The sequence below is a fragment of the Mus musculus genome, chromosome 10 (genome assembly GCF_000001635.26).
Source record: "Mus musculus strain C57BL/6J chromosome 10, GRCm38.p6 C57BL/6J".
Classification (NCBI taxonomy): Eukaryota; Metazoa; Chordata; class Mammalia; order Rodentia; family Muridae; genus Mus; species Mus musculus.
In genome coordinates this window covers 88,690,214-88,705,343 of record NC_000076.6, presented here as the reverse complement: position 1 = coordinate 88,705,343, position 15,130 = coordinate 88,690,214, and the positions used below count along the sequence as shown (strand labels likewise).

Genomic DNA, 15,130 nt, shown 5'->3' with positions numbered 1-15,130 from the left:
TCTGGTGGAGAGACAAAAGTGTAACTGACTTTATCAGGAAAGGGCCTTTGTTTCTAGGGAGTCAAGTAGGCCTGGACCTGATTTGGATCGGGAGCTACCCCTCTACTGCCATGCTCTCGGAGAGAAGTCTGGGGTATAGGTCATGTTCTACCATCCCTCATCTGGCTTGGGAACCCACAGATATGTACCTTCCATCCCCTGACCCGCTGTCGTGTGTAGGCATTGCAAGGAAAGCCTCACTTAAGCTTCAGAGAGCCACGAGCACTTAAAACCCATGAGCCTTCAGCTGATCGTCCTTAGCCAGCCCAGTCTCTATCGGGAACTGGCATATGTTCTTATGCTGGTCACCCTGTAGCTGAATTACTTCTCCATATTCTGAATGCTCAAGTCTAGTACCATTACAGGTAAATTTCTTCTCAAACGCCTTCACTAGTTTCTTTTTATCCTAATCATCGGCGATCCCTTGGTAAGGGTCTTCCTTCCGTTTCTCTGTTGAATTTTTTTTTTTTTTTTTTTTTTAGTTTTTCGAGACAGGGTTTCTCTGTATAGCCCTGGCTGTCCTGGAACTCACTCTGTAGACCAGGCTGGCCTCGAAATCCGCCTGCCTCTGCCTGTGTGCTGGGATTAAAGGCATGCACTACCACGCCCAGCTTCTCTGTTGAATTCTTATATGGATATAACCCTCAGTGCCAGCAGGTTGTCACCCTTACTTACATCAGCAGAGGGGTCAAAAGTGGCAGTTCTGATGATACAATTCCTTTTCCTCAGTGGAAACGGCCTGCAGAAGATGACTAGGAAGGAGAGGCTGGGGGCGGGGGGTGGGGGGAGTCTGGAGAGGGTAAGTGACAGAAGTGGGGGGGGGCACAGAGCATCAGGAAGCAAAGTTGCTTGAGGGGAGGCAGCTGAGTCCTCCGTGGCAGCTGAGTGACTAGGGCCTCAACCTCTTCTCTAGCACACCACCCAGCAGGGGAAGTGGGAGAGAAAAGTTCTTAGGATATGGGGGAAGTGGACCTGTTTGCAATAGTTCTTTGGGGACAAGCTTTGATCTTTGGTAGCCGTTCAGGCCTGTAGCCAACACCAAATGTGATACAGCAGCTGCAGACCAGTCTTCTAGGCAGTCAGACACCACCCATGGATCAGCACAATTGTAGTTCAATCTGGACAAAACTGCCAGGCTGGCCAAGCAGCCTAAGGTGAGGCCACAGAAGCGGCAACTTGCCACAGGGAAACCTCAAGAGCAGCAGTTCTCAGGTGAATTTCTCTCAATGGCAGTGTTATCACAAGTGCGGTGTAAGGCGAACCAATACATGAGTGTAGTTAGTAAAGAATAACTCTGGGCGAAGCAAACCAATAGTCAGTGCTTGTTCCCCACTGTCTGTGGGGTCAGATTGATACTCCTTCTTGGAGTGTCCTTTCCCATGTCTACTATATCCAACCATCCTCTCACCTGTGTCTGCTTCGGGAAAACAGTCTTTCATGTGTTTGCTTTAGCAAGACGTCCTTTCACCTGTGTGCCCCGGGAAAGCATCATCTGACATAACAAACCTTCCAAAGATACTCGAAGTTTCTCTTCCGTATTGTATGTGTGCTGGTACGTGCCTTGTGATCCCATCGTCTGTACCTTCTGTATCCCAACTCAGAGCAATGCATCTTTTTTTTTTTTACGTGAACTATGATAATATTTTCTAAAACACAGGAACAGGACAAAAGTGACCTTATAAATGAATACCAACCATAAATGTTGGACACAACATACAGATATTGTTTGATATGCAACGATGTTTATAGTATTGTCTGTTGTCCAGGTCACTGCAAATTTTTTCTAAAGAGTTCTTTTAAAGTGAAGGCTCCCGATGGAGGAGTTGGAGAAGGGACTGAAGGAGCTCAAGGTGTTTGCAGCCCTGTGGGTAGGAGCAACAGTGTCAACCGGCCAGACCCTGGGAGCTCCCGGAGACTGGACTACCAACCAAAGAATACACATGGAGGGGCCCATGGTGCTGGCCACATATGTGGCAGAGGATGGCCTTGTTGGACATCAGTGGGAGGAGTGGCCTTTGGGCCTGAGGGAGTTTGATGCCCCAGTATAGGGGAATGCCAGGGTGGGAAGGTGGGAGTGGGGGGGAAACACCCTCATGGAGGCAGGAGGAGGGGGGAATGAGATAGGGAGATTCTGGAGGGGAGACCTGGAAAGGGGATAACATTTGAAATGTAAATATAGAAAATATCCAATAAAAGAAAAAAAATAAAGACAACACAGCATCAAAAAAAAAAAAAAGTACCCAGCATTCCTATATCGTGTGGTGCTTGCTGTGCTGGAAACCCCTTGTTAGGGACAGACACAGAGACACACAAATACGGGCAGACACAGACAGGAACAGACAGATTCACACTCATACAAAGGACAGACGGGATGAAAAGAGACACTGGCAGATTGAAGGAGAGACTGTGTTCACCAGAAACTTAGAAAAGACATTCATGCGTCAGGGGCCTCAATGCCAGAATGGTACCTTTACAGAATCCCTTAACAGGCCACGACATTCATGGCGTAGGAGAAGCTCTGGAAGTTCTGAGAAACTTAGACCTGTGTGTGAATTGGGTTTGTGAGCTGCTAAGCAATCAAGAAGGGACAAAAAGGGAAAGAAGGCGAGTACTGTGGGTGGTCTGTGTGTGAGTGCAAGTGCTGATGATGCCAGAGGTAGCTGAGTCCCCTGGGGCACGCATTAAGTTAGCTGTGAATAGCTCAGTGTAATAGGGCCCTAGACCTTAGCAGGACTGACTCCATGCTGGAAGTGCCATTTGGGCTGTAAAACTCATCCTGTAGACAGCATCACCCCCAAAAGTGAAAACAAAGCCCTACTCCATCAAAGTCCACAATTCTGGGGGTCTCTAAATGCATTAACCTTGCGGGTTTCTCTTTCTTTTCTTTTTTTCTTTTTTTTCTTTTTTTTTTTTTTTTTTTTTTTAGCTTTGGTAGCTCTGCTTGCTTCTGATTAGCTGTTCTTGTTAACAACATGGTTTTTGTGCTTAAAAGCTCATCCTGAGAAAGGTTTCAGTTCTACACTGGGATTCTGAATGCGAAGTGTAATTGCCGGCTGGCTAATGAAGACTTTCTATTGGCTCAGACCCATGTCTGAGCAGTCTTCTCTGGTGAATACCCAGAACGGATGTGAGCGCTGGGAACGGAACTCAGGTCTTTTGGCAACAGAGAACACACTTTACCACTGGGCCATCTCTCTAGCCCCTAATAGATTGTTTTTTAATTGATTAAATGAAAATGTATCCTAGCAGAATTGAGATTCCCACTTACAGTCGAGCTCTATGAGAGCCAGGTTATCCCATGATGGTGTTCGTCCAGGAAAAGGCAGGGACTTGAGGGTGTTTGTCCAGCCTGGGGGGGGGGGGAGCCTTTGGAACATTTTGGTTCTCAATAATGGCTCTGTTCTTGAGTTTCTGGGGTGTCCAAGATCCTGGCGCCCACAAAGCAGGCTTCAGGGAACGTTTTCCCAAAATGACTGGAAGGGTAAAGGCCTTGAATTCTCAGTTAAAGGGCAGTGTTTAATGTCACCACACCCCTGGGGACAGCCTTGAGAATCTCTGTGCCTGGATAATAATAGCATTTAGTGAAAGGCCCTTAGAACAGGGCACACCTGTTGGAGATAAGTTCTAGATAACTGGCCAGAACTGGCCTGATGCAAGTCCCTGAGAGGGTTTCTGTTGTTCAGTTTAATATCTCCCTCCCTCCCCCCTTCTCTCCTCTCTAACCCCTTCTCTCCCTCCCTCCCTCTTCTCCCGCCCCCATGTTGTTTCATTAGCTAGCCCTGGCTAACTTAAACACTTACAAAGAGTTTGGTTTAAACACAAGTACACCCATACCCTGGCCTTTACTATTTAAAATGTGAAAGAGCCATAGTTTGGGAGTCATTTCGGTTTTAAGTATCTGGGGACAGTCGATGCCCTTCAGTACACCAGGTCAACTTTGTGACTAGCTTTGGAAGAATAATTGCCAGTCCTTTGCCACATAATGAGAAGATTCTAGAAGACATGCTGTTCCTCTTGTGGTGAATGCTGTTTCTTTAGTCAGGTTGTGCCCAGATCATACAAAGAGACCACCAGGAACCACAACTCTGAGGCAAGCCCACTAGTCACATCTCTAAAGGCACTCAAAACAAAGGGGAGCCGCGAGGGTGGGGATGGCGCAAGTGAGAGAGGCTCTGAGCAGGGCCAGAGAGAGTCAAGAGGGGAGGGGGGGCGGAGCAAGCAGGTCCCAGAGCAAGAGGGGGCCAGGGCGAGCAGGCCAAAAGTGAGCAGGTCCGCAGCAAGAGGGAGAAATGGAATAGGGAAAAAATAAAAATAAAAACCAAGAAGCACAAACCTTGCCTTTGCACATGTCAATAGATAACCCTCAATTGAAGATGTGGTCTAAACTGGATTTTACTTTACAGATCATTAAAGAGGGTTGAGGGGAGGGATGGGTCAATTTGCCTCTGTATAGCATTTCAATAAAGGTGAAACTTTTCCCGGGGCTTTATTTACCTCAGGTTCTATAGTAAACAACCCCGAAGGCTGGAGAGACAGACAGCTCAGTGGATATGATTGCTGGCTGCTCTTCTAGAGGACCAGGTTCAAACCAACATCAAGTCTCAACAACCATTTGAAACTCCAGTTCCAGGAGATCCAATACCTTCTGACTTCTTTGAGCACCAGGCACACGTAGTGCCCAGACATACACGCAGGCAACATATGCATGTACATAGAAGGACATGAAAAGTTTTAGAATCAAATTATTGGCTTTTATTATTCCCATACTTCATAGGAAAGGGGATGTAGTTAATACGGTCAAGTTATATGAGAACAACCGGATGCTGAACATGGCTCCGTGTCCTCACAGGAGGGATAAGAGGTGCATTGGTCAGAAGTCCCCTTTGCCAGTCCCAGACACAACCTTGGGCATCCATGGAGCAACTAGCCACTTACAGCCTGCTGTCCCCCGAGGCTTTCCCCGCTACGGAGCTGATCGCTATGGCCTGATCCAGAATCTAAGGCAAACTGAGTCTTACGGAATACAGTGATCCCCGTTTGCATTCTTTCCTTAACGTGACATTTTGAGATTTATCTGTGTGGAATGTATCATGTGTCCATGGTTCCATTTTAAAGTGAGAGTCTAACGATAATGCACAGACACACCACAATGTGTTCATTCAGGCAAGAGTTGGTAGAAATCCATGAGATGATGATCCAGCCGTAATCCATTATGAATATGGCCGCTGGGGCTGTTTTCCGAGAAGTCGTCCTACTGACCGAAGTCTTCATTGCTCTTGAGTAAATAGGAATAGGGCGGCTGTTTCAGAATTTTTCCTAAATTTAATGTCCATATCTGAGCATTATAATCATTTCTGTAATCCCAGCACTTGGGAGGCCAAGGCACAAGAACTGTGAATTTGAGATTATCCTATGAAGACTCTGTCTTGAAAAGAAGAGGTAGTGGGGGTCTAGGGGAAAGGCTCAGCAGCAAAGCTATTGCCTGGTGTGTTTGAGGTCCTGAGTTCCATCCCCAGCATCAGAGAAACAAATTTAAAGTCATCATCAGTATTCAAAAATAGTTTCTAGGGATTACATCTGAAAAGCCAACCAAAACTACTTTTCTCTTACACCATCCAGAATAGCTAAGACCAATAAGACAAATGGCAGATCATGCTGGTGAGGATATGGAAGAAGAGCAACACTCATCCTTTGCTGATGGGAGTGAAACTTGTACAGCCACTATGGAAATCCGTCTAGCAATTCCTCAGGAACTTGGGAATAGATCTACCTCAAGATTACAATACCAAGATCATTACATTACTCCTGGCCATAAGTCCATAAGATTCTACATCCTACTGCAGAAACATTTGTTCAATTATCCTACTGCTTCTTCATTTATAATAGCCAGAAACTGGAAGCAGCTTAGCTGTCTGCCAATGAACGAATGGATGGATAAAGAAAATACGGCACATTTACGCAATGGAGTATTACTCAGCCATTTGGGGGAAAAAATGTAATCATAAAATTCACAGGAAAATGGATGGAGCCATAAAAAAATTATCCTGAGTGAAGTAACCCAGACTAAAAAGAAGACAAATATGTTATCTATTTCTTCATATGTGGATGTTAGCTGTTAAGTCTTTGATAACCGCAGAGTTTGAGTATAGATAGAGTAAGGGACTTGGTGGAGGGCTCTCCCTAGAAAGGGGAAAGATAATAGGAAGTTATGGCTGCAATGGGCGTCAAGGTGGCCTTGAATGAGAGGGTCAAACAGGAAAAGGGAAGGAAGGAAGGAAGGAAGGAAGGAAGGAAGGAAGGAAGGAAGGAAGGAAGGAAGGAAAGAGAAGGAAAGCCAAAACTAAAGGCCATTTGGGGGATCATATGGAAATCTAATGCAGTAGACTCTTCCTATAAAATATACATATATGAGAGAAATCTAAAGTCAGAAAATAACCCAGAAGACAGCCCTAATTAGACATCTCTCGCCACTAACTGAGTCAGGAATGCCTTACATCTGATTGATTGAGTTGTTGGACAAAGAGGTACCATGGAAATCACCAAACAGCCTAGGCTATTGCTAAGACTGTTGGTAGCTCTCCACAAGCTACACAAGGAAACCCTGTCTCAAAAAAAAATAAAATAAATAAAATAAAAAATAAAAAAAATAAATAAGCAAAGAAAGAGGATTTTAAAAGAAAGAAAGAAAGAAAGGAAGGAAGGAAGGAAGGAAGGAAGGAAGGAAGGAAGAAAGAAAAAGCATTTAAAACATCTAATTTCATTTTTTTGTAGGCCCTACTGTTGAAGACAACACCTGTATAACTCATTGAACAAAAAGAAGTTGAGTTGTTGCCTACACAGAGCCTTCAGTCTTCCTTACTAGTGTTCATGGCATTGGAAAGTATTCTGCACACTAAAGAGGAGAAAGATTAACATCAGCTCTGCTACCAAACCCTTTGATCCACAATGGTGACCTGCCTGCAAGATATGCTGGTGCACTGGTGGCATAAAGATTGTGGGAGCAACCAATGACTATCCGATTAGACGTAAGGTCCACTCCATGAGGTGGAACCCTGAATGCCTGACATTGCTCAGTGGCCACAAGCCTGAAACTAGCTAGGCCAGGGGCTTAGGGGAAAACCAAGTAATGAAGAAACATAGCAATACAATGAGTGACTCTTAACTGCATTCTGTTTTACTTATATGTGGTCTTGCTCAACCACCGTCAGAGAAGCGTCCTCCTTCAGAAGATGGGAACAAACAAATACAGAGACCCACAACTGGACAACGTGTAGAGTGAGAGACTTTAGAGTACTCAATCCTGAAAAGGATGTCTCTATCAAATCCCTCCACTTAGGTTTAGGGAATTCTGGAAGAGGAGGCAGAAACATGAAAAGAGCCAGGGGGATGGAAAACAAAGCCTTTTAGACACAGCTCAACGGGAGCAATACACTAAGGAACTCACAGACTATGACAGCATGAAAGGCTCTAAGCCAGAGTCCTAGCTCCGAGAGAGCAAGTAAATGCAGGCTCCCATCCCTAACCCAGAAGCTTTCTCCAGTCGATAACCACTCACAAAGGAAAATTAGCTTTTCTAACATAGTCTTATGGGGTACACAAACCATTCTTAAGGGCCGGCCCTGACCCAGCAGTAATGATCAACGCAAAATGAATTCAAAGGTTATTTTGGAAGGGGTTTTGTCTCACTGTCACAAGTCTTTTACCTATATGTTCTGGTTTCCAATTTTGCATTTTTATGGGATTTCTGCTTTCTCTCTGTGTGAATGTATGTGTCAGTGCCTATATTGTTTCTTATGCTTCTTCTTTGGCTCTTTTCTTTTTTTTTCTCCCATTTGTTTGTTTGTTGCTATTCTAGTGTGGATTTGGTTGGGTAAGGAGGAGCTGGGGGGAGGAGAAACCATAATCTGATGATATTAGAAAGAAAAAAAAATCTACTATCCGTCAGGTGTGGTGGTGAACGCCTTTAATTCCAGCACTCAGAAGGCAGAGGCAGGTGGGTCTCTGAGTTCCAGGCCAGCCTAGTCTACAAAGGGAGTTCAAGGAGACAAGGCTACACAGAGAAATCCTGTCTCAAAATAAAAACAAAAACAAACCCACAAATAAATAACTAAATAAGCAAAGAAAGAGTTGGCAAAAAAAAAAGAAGAAAGAAAAAGCATTTAAAACATCTAATTTCATTTTTTAAAAACTAATCCTTTTTATTGAAAGATAGTGTTACCCAGACACTATTGCATATGCCAGAAAGATTTTGCTGAAGGGACCCTGTTATACCTGTGTCGTATGAGGCTATGCCAGTGCCTGGAAAATACAGAAGTGGATGATCACAGTCAGCTATTGGATGAAACACTGGGCCCCCAATGGAGAAGCTAGAGAAAGCACTCAAGGAGCTGAAGGGGTCTGCAACCGTATAGGAGGAACAACAATATGAACTAACCAGTACCCCCAGAGCTCATGTCTCTAGCTGCATATGTAGCAGAAGATGGCCTAGTCGGGCATCACTGGGAAGAGAGGCCCCTTGGTATTGCAAATTTTATATGCCCCTGTACAGGGGAACGCCAGGGCCAAGAAGCGGGAGTGGGTGGGTAGGGGAGCAGGGCAGAGGTAGGGTATAGGGAACTTTCAGGATAGCATTTAAAATGTATATAAAGAAAATATCTAATAAGAAAGAAAGAAAGAAAGAAAGAAAGAAAGAAAGAAGTAAAGAAAGAAACATAGAAAGAGAGGAAGAAACAAGCTACAAACAACTCACAAGGCAGGCACATTGCCCAGCAGTAAATGGCCAACCCTAAATGAATTCAACGGTTATTTTAGAAGCGGTTTTGTGGCTTTAACTTATATTTGTATTGGTTTCCAATTTTGCCGCCTTCTTCTTCTTCTTCTTCTTCTTCTTCTTCTTCTTCTTCTTCTTCTTCTTCTTCTTCTTCTTCTTCTTCTTCTTCTTCTTCTTCTTCTTCTTCTCCTTCTTCTTCTTCTTCTTCTTCTTCTTCTTCTTCTTCTTCTTCTTCTTCTTCTTCTTCTTCTTTTGATTTCTGCATTCTCTCTTGTGGATGTATGTGTCAGTACCTCGTTGTTTCTTCTTCATCATCTCTTTTTTTCTCCCACTTGTATGTTTGTTGCTATTCTAGTGTGGATTTGGTTGGGTAAGGAGGAGCTGGGGGGAGGAGAAACCATAATCTGATGATATTAGAAAGAAAAAAAATCTACTATCCGCCAGGTGTGGTGGTGAACGCCTTTAATACCAGCACTCAGAAGGCAGAGGCAGGTGGGTCTCTGAGTTCTAGGCCAGCCTAGTCTACAAAGGGAGTTCAAGGAAAGACCAGGCTACACAGAGAAACCCTGTCTCAAAAAACCAAATAAATAACTAAACACATAAATAAAGAAAGAGGATCAAAAAAAGGGAGAAAGAATAAGCATTTAAAACATCTAATTTCATTTTTTTTTGAAAACGAATCCTTTTTATTGAAAGGTAGTGTTGCCATTCACACATCACTGAACATTGTTTTCCTTTGGGTAGGTGAGACAGCAAGTAAAGGCTCTCACCACCAAGCCAACAACCTGAGTTTGATCCCTGGGACCCATGAGGTAGAAGAGAACCAACTCTTCTACGTTTTCTTCACAAGCACACACATTAAAGTAACCAACATTAAAGTAACTCTGACATTAAAGTAGAAGTAATCTATTTAAGGGGTCAGAAAAGTCTAACTGGAGGAGGGAGGCTTGAAAACAAAGGATGAGGGTGTCTGGGGGTTCAGCATCAACAAGTGAGAATATAGTAGTGGTTTCATTGTTAAATATTGTTTTTTTTTTAATGGTCTTTTTTTTGGGGGGGGGGGAGTTCGAGACAGGGTTTCTCTGTATAGCCCTTGGCTGTCCTAAAACTCACTTTGTAGACCAGGCTGGCCTCGAAATCAGAAATCTACCTGCCTCTGCCTCCCAAGTGCTGGGATTAAAGGCATGCACCACCATGCCCGGCTTTATGGTCTTTTTAAAAAAATTATTTACCTTTATTTTATGTGCATTGGTATTTTGCCTGAATACGTCTGTGTGAGAGTGTCAGATGCTGGAGTTACAAAGAGTTGTGAGCTGCCATGTGGGTGGGATTTGAACCTGGCTTCTCCAGGAGAGCAGTCCATCAATGGCCTTCACCATACTCTGTGCGTGAGTGTGTGGGGGTGAGTGCGGGTGTTCTTGGAGGCCAGAGACATCAGATCAGAAGCTGGCCTTGAACTCAGAGATTCACCTGCCTCTGCCTCCTGAGTGCTGAAATTAAAGGCATACAGAGCACATAGCAAGTTCCAGGGCAGCCAGGGCTACATAGAAAAATCTCATCTCAAACAAAACAAAACAAAACAAAACAAAACACAACACAACAACAAAGCCAAAAATAAACAAACAAGTGCTGGTTCTTAATTTTGGCAAATCCCTGAAAACATAATAAGCCAATAGTGATTGTTAGCAGACTAGGAGGACAGCATTAGAACTCACTCACATCAGAGTCTCATGTTAGAGAATTCACAGAACTGTAGAAGAAAATAACTAAGCTGGGCTGTGGTGGTGCACGCCTTTAATCCTAGCACTCGGGAGACAGACACAGGAGGATTTCTGAGTTCCAGGACAGCCAGGGCTATACAGAGAAACCCTGTCTCCAAAAAATCAAAAAACCAAAAAACCCAAAAACCAAAAACCAAAAACCAAACAACAAAACAAAACAAAACCAAAAAACAAAACAAAAACAAAAAAAGAAAATAACTAGTCTCCACATCATTTTAATAATTGTCTCATCTTAATAACCAATCACTGCATTTTAATAATGATTTGTCATAGATTATTCTTTGACTTTTGTTTTGAGTTTTTTTTTCTATTTTTTTTTTTACAATATCTTTGTTTTTTTTTTACAGTCCATTCATTATCCCTCTCCCTTCCTACTATCTGACAGTTCCTTATCCCATTCCTCGTCTCCTCCCACCCCCATCTCCAAGAGGATGCCCCCAGACCTCCACACACACACTCCACACCCGGCTAGGCCTCCCCACTCCCTGGATCCTCAAGTTTCTCAGGGGTTAGGTGCATCTTCTCTCACTGAAGCCAGACCAGGCAGTCCTCGGCTGTATATAATGATGATTGATAGCTGAAATAAAGGCTAATTCAAGAATTTCTTTCTGGCCTAGGGAGATGGCTTAGTGTTAAGCATACTGTCTGTTCTTCCAGAGGAATTAGATTCAATTCCCAGCACCTACCAAGTGGATCACTCATATGTAAACAAGTCTAAGGGATCCAACAACTTCTTCATGCACGCATAAACATACCAGTAGGCAAAAACCTATACATATAAAATTAAAACAATAAAAAATAAAAACAAATAAATAAAAAAAAAGGATTTAAACTTTTTCTTTTCAGGCTGTCTTGAAACTTACTCTACAGAGCAGGTTAGGCTTTAAAACCACAGGGTGCTGCCTACCTGCCTCTGTCTCTTAACTGCTGGGATTAAAGGTGTGAGCAGTTTTTGGTTTTTGCTTCTAGTTTGTTTTCTCTACATGCATGCTTGTGTGCCACCTACAGAGGTCAGAGGAAGATATCAAATCTGACAGAACTGGACTTGGGGATGATCGTGAGCCACATGGAGGAGCTCGGTGCCATACCTGGGTCCTCTGCAAGAACAAGTGCTAAGCAGTCTCTTTAGTCATTACATATACATATATACATATATACATGTATACTTGTATATGTGTATAGTATATATGTATATACGTATATACACATACACACATACACACGTATACACATATACATATATATATACACATACACATAAACACACATACACATATATATACATATATACATACATACATATATACAAGCTATGAAGATACATATACATATACATATACATATACATATACATATACATATATTCACTCTGTAGCCCAGGCTGACCCAGAACTTACTCCATAGCTCAGGCTAGCCTCAAGCGGGTGTCCATTCTCCTAGGATTGCAGTGCTAGGATTGCAGATGTGAGCCAGCATCTCTGTCTATAACAGACTTCTTTTCCTTAATGACTGTGCATTTTTAGTCTCATCCTGTCCAACTTACCCAGTCTTGTTATTACACATATACGTGAATGTATATATTATACTAATGTGAATATATGTATGCTTGTATGGATACATGTACACATATCTATATCCATGCACATGTACGCATCTACACACTGTGCTAGGACTTTGTTTTCCTGGACTGAACATCCAGGGCCTCACACCTGCTTTGCCAGTGATCTCTGCCTCCACCAGCGCAACCTTACACTTATTGTGCATCATTAATCGATTAAATCATTTTACAGTACTTTGGTTGAGTGCAGGCCTGAGTGTGCCTGGCACACACTGCACCATTGAACTACACTCCCAGTCCCCACGCTCCGCATTCATTTTGTTTTTGTTTTTTTATTTGTTTGTTTGTTTGTTTGTTTGTTTCAGGCAGGGTTTCTCTGTGTAGTGAGTTCTAGGACAGCCTGTAGAGGGGAGATTCACTGGCCTCTACCTCCAGAGTTCTGGGATTAAAGGCAAATGCCATCACCGCCCAACAAGGCCCGAGATCTTAATCTATAAAACTCTGGAGTTACTGTTCTATTGGTGATACTCAGCAGTAACCCTTGGTATTAGGTAATTACATCTACACCTTCTCCCATTGTTGTGGTGCTCTGGTCTCGCACTTACTTCATCACAAGGGGTCATCTAAAGCTAAAGATAATTCTGTGGGGTGGTGGTTGCTCCTTGGGTCCTCCGTAGCTTCATAGCTTGTAGCTGTTACTTGAACAAGTATCTTGGTCCTTATTTTTTCCTTTGTGAGCCTTCAGTTCCTCATAGTGTTGCTGTGGTGTTTACTCTCCAGAATCTGGTCAGTGGACTTGCGATCATCTTGGCAAATATTCACCAAATGCTTAGGTTTTTGCTTTATTATTTTATTTTTTTCTTTTCCATTATTACCATTTTGCAAGTAAGGAAACAGAGGCTCAGGAGATGGAGCCACACGCTGAAGGTCAGCCTACTAGACATAAGAGATTTTCAAACCAGTTCTAGCTCCTCCTAAACAGGCTTTTCTGCAAGTCACCTGACACTGAGTCTTTCTCTATAGGATGAGAAAGGCTGTAAATGGCGGCCTGTGTCGTAGAGCTTTTGAGATGACTGAGATAGCACAGAAAGTCAACCATTAGGACTTGAGAGCTGATAGCGCTTCAAGTCTTGCTCTGTGTGCATTGCACGAGGCATGCAGCATGCAGCAAGCAGCAGACAGCAAACCAAATCCCCATCTTCGTTTACCACAGCTAGCTTTTCTGCAGCACTCAGACGGGCTTTGCATTCTCTGTAGGGTCTATGTATTTATTGATATTACTATACAAGCTCCAAACAACAGGAACATCCTACACAAGGATAGCTGAAAGCCACCCAAGCTTCCCACAGAAGCAAGCCGTACAATCATGGTCCTGTGAAGGTTCCAGAAGGGAGGAGATTTCCTGTGATCTCAGCATCTTCTTCCTGAAGCAGCCAAGCTCAGACACCTACTGGGCCAACTGGGATACAGCTGACGGCTATCTAGGCACACAGAGGAGCATTCAGATGTTTTCTTTAAACTGGCAAATGACAGGACTGGACTGGAGAGATAGCTCACCTGTTAGGAATGCTTGCTGCTCTTCAGAGGGCCAGAATTTGGTTCTTAGAGTTCTAATCAAGGAAGGAACAGCCTTCTGTAAACACAGCTTCTGATCTCAAAGAAAGAACCAGCTCTTTAATCCCCTAAATATTTACTTAACTAGAAATGAGGGCTTGAACTTAGTGTTCCTTTTGCCAGCTTTTGTGGTTCCCTATTCTCAGAAAATGCAGTCTTCCACCTGAAGCTGGGCACCATCTGATTTAGACACCAGCACATCTGTTGCTTAAGATTTTCCAGAATATTACTGTTGCTACTGCGGAGAGTGAACTTCTGCAAAAGAAAGTCTGTCCCTCATGAGCCTCTCTGTGGAGCCATTGGCAGTCTACTCAGCTTGCTTCTGAACCTCAGGGCAATATTGTCCTGTCCCAGGCTCCTTCTAAAGAAAACCCCTGTTTTGTGTGTACTAGGCGGCCTTGTCTCAGAGGCAGCCGTCCCTCAGATCTCCAGTGTTATGCACAGCGTGGCTAGGTTTGCTCTTTCATTTTGGTGTTGAGACAAGGTCTTTCTAACCTAGGAAGGATTCTAGGTATACCTTTGAAGGTGGGCCAAGTTCCATCATGGTAGCCAACACCTCCAGCGGCATATGCGGCAACTCATTTTGTTTACTCTTCAACCACACAGGAACCAGAGGAGGAAAGATCCTAAGTTCAAAGACAACTGGATCACATGGCAAGTCCTCGACTTAAAAACAAGGGAAAGACAGGAAAGGAACCAGTATGTAGCTGGCATTTTCCTGGGGAAAGACCTCCATGCGTCCATCAGACTCTGGAAGAATAGATGGGGTTTCTCTGTGTAGCCCTGGTTGTCTGGGACTCACTCTATTCTGGTTGGCCTCAAACTCAGAGATTTCCCTGCCTCTGCCTTCCAGGGTTGGGATTAAAGGTGTGAGCCACCACTGCCTGACCTTGATAGTAAGAGCCTTCACCTCTCTCCTAAAAGGATCCTTACAACGCCTTTTCTGGTTGTCTAAAACGTTCTGCGCTTTAGCCTCACAGAGTACTTTTGAGGCACTACTCTTTGTTTTTCTTTCTTTCCAAAGATCTAAAAAGTATTTATGTAGCTGAGTATTGGTGGCACATGCCTTTAATACTAGCACTTGGGAGGCAGAGGCAAGCGGATTTCTGAGTTCGAGGCCAGTCTGATCTACAGAGTGAGTTCCAGGACAGCCAGGGCTACACAGAAAACTTGTCTCAAAAAAAAAAAAAAAAGTCTTTATATAACTCATTATTTTAAATTGAAATTAGTTTTTGTTTTCATACAATATATTCTAACTACAGATTCTCCTCTCCCCAAAGATTCTCCCCACTTCGAAAATCTACACCCTTTCTTTCTTTTTCTTTTTTTCCAGAGCTGAGGACCGAACCCAGGGCCTTGCACTTGCTA

At 43.5% G+C, this 15,130-nt stretch overlaps 1 pseudogene; it reads right to left on the bottom strand.

Moving 5' to 3' along the window:
• Window positions 1-237: 237 nt before the first annotated feature.
• Window positions 238-14,330, bottom strand: Gm46192 (annotated as a pseudogene).
• Window positions 14,331-15,130: the final 800 nt, after the last annotated feature.